Source organism: Pavona decussata, unplaced genomic scaffold, assembly GCF_977016875.1.
Source record: "Pavona decussata unplaced genomic scaffold, jaPavDecu1.1 SCAFFOLD_3716, whole genome shotgun sequence".
Classification (NCBI taxonomy): Eukaryota; Metazoa; Cnidaria; class Anthozoa; order Scleractinia; family Agariciidae; genus Pavona; species Pavona decussata.
In genome coordinates, this window is record NW_028146527.1 from 10,001 (window position 1) to 11,834 (window position 1,834).

General features: G+C 43.5%; 1 pseudogene; it reads right to left on the reverse strand.

Annotated features, from left to right (window-relative positions):
* Window positions 1–751: 751 nt before the first annotated feature.
* LOC146445891 (large subunit ribosomal RNA) lies at window positions 752–1,834 on the reverse strand (annotated as a pseudogene; the record flags this gene model as incomplete).

The following is a 1,834-nucleotide window of genomic DNA, read 5'->3' on the forward strand; positions in this document are numbered from 1 at the left end:
CACTTTTTGGTGGGCCTACCCTACCCCCCTCAGGAGCAGTTCTATGGTTATAATACCACGGAAGGCACAAAACCTATCCCAAACTAGGTTTTCTTGTATGCTGATTCCATTTTCAATGTGTTTCCTTGACTCTGACGGAAGCAAAGTCAAATACTCACCTCTATATGGACGGGGAAGCAAAGTGCGGATTTTGGTAGGTCGCCATTTTCAATCGGGAATGTTGCCATTCGAAAGAGCGTCTAAAAGAACTTGGCTGGAACACATTTTTGCTATAAATTGTTGACCTAAGTATATAAGCAAGTATATAAGCAAATACTCGTTACATAGCATAAATAGCCTCTAAACACCCGAAAAACCTCTCCAAATATCATTTAAACCTTTTTCCTAACCCTAACACTTACCCTAACCCTAACCCTAACCCCATTTCAAACCCTAATTCTAAGTCAGAGGTCCTCCTCACACCACCAATTTTTTTGGTAGGTCAAAAGACCTCCCCACACCACAGAATTTTCGAAGTCGAGGTCCTTCTCATACCAAACAATTTTTCTAAGAGTTTTTCTAAAAATTTTGAGGACTTTTCACTTAGAAAAGAATTGGGTTTTGTGGTGGACCTTTCAGTTACAAAATATTAAATTGTGTGAGGAGGACTTTTGACTTTGAAAATATTTTGTGGTGTGAGGAGGACCTTTGACTTAAAAAATATTTCATGGTGTGAGGAGGACTTTTGACCTTGTCAAAAAAAAGATGTGATACAAATCTTAGAACAAAGGCTTAATCTCAGAAGATCGTAGCAACAAGGCTACTCTACAACTTACAATACCCCGTTCTTTATTTAAGTCGTCTGCAAAGGATTTATCTCCAGAAACGTTAGAATTTGCTAGCGGCAGTGCCTTGGGAGCTTTTGTCCCCCTTGGCACTTTGGGACGCATGAGGGCCGAAACCCTCTATTCTGGTTCGCCTAAAGTTCTCTGGAGGTAATCATCGTTGCTTTCTAGCACGGATTCTGACTTAGAGGCGTTCAGTCATAATCCAACAGATGGTAGCTTCGCACCATTGTCTTTTCAGGCAAGTGCAAATGCCAATTGTCTGAATCTGCGGTTCCTCTCGTACTGAGCAGAATTACTATTGCAACAACACTTCATCAGTAGGGTAAAACTAACCTGTCTCACGACGGTCTAAACCCAGCTCACGTTCCCTATTGGTGGGTGAACAATCCATCACTTGGCGAATTCTGCTTCGCAATGATAGGAAGAGCCGACATCGAAGGATCAAAAAGCAACGTCGCTATGAACGCTTGGCTGCCACAAGCCAGTTATCCCTGTGGTAACTTTTCTGACACCTCTAGCTTAAAACTCCTAAAGACTAAAGGATCGATAGGCCATGCTTTCACAGTTTGTATTCGTACTGAAAATCAAAATCAAGTGAGCTTTTACCCTTTTGTTCTACATGAGATTTCTGTTCTCATTGAGCTCACCTTAGGACACCTGCGTTATCATTTGACAGATGTGCCGCCCCAGCCAAACTCCCAACCTGACGGTGTCTTGGACGAGGATCCGCCCGTCCGAAGACGGGCGTTAAGTCCAGAACGTGGACCTTGCGGTCCGCCTCCGCTCCATCCAATAAGTAAAAAAACGATAAGAGTAGTGGTATTTCACCGGCGCATTGCTGCTCCCACTTATTCTACACCTCTCATGTCTTTTCACAAGGTCAGACTAGAGTCAAGCTCAACAGGGTCTTCTTTCCCCGCTGATTATGCAAAGTCCGTTCCCTTTGCTGCGGTTTCGCTAGATAGTAGATAGGGACAGTGGGAATCTCGTTAATCCATTCATGCGCG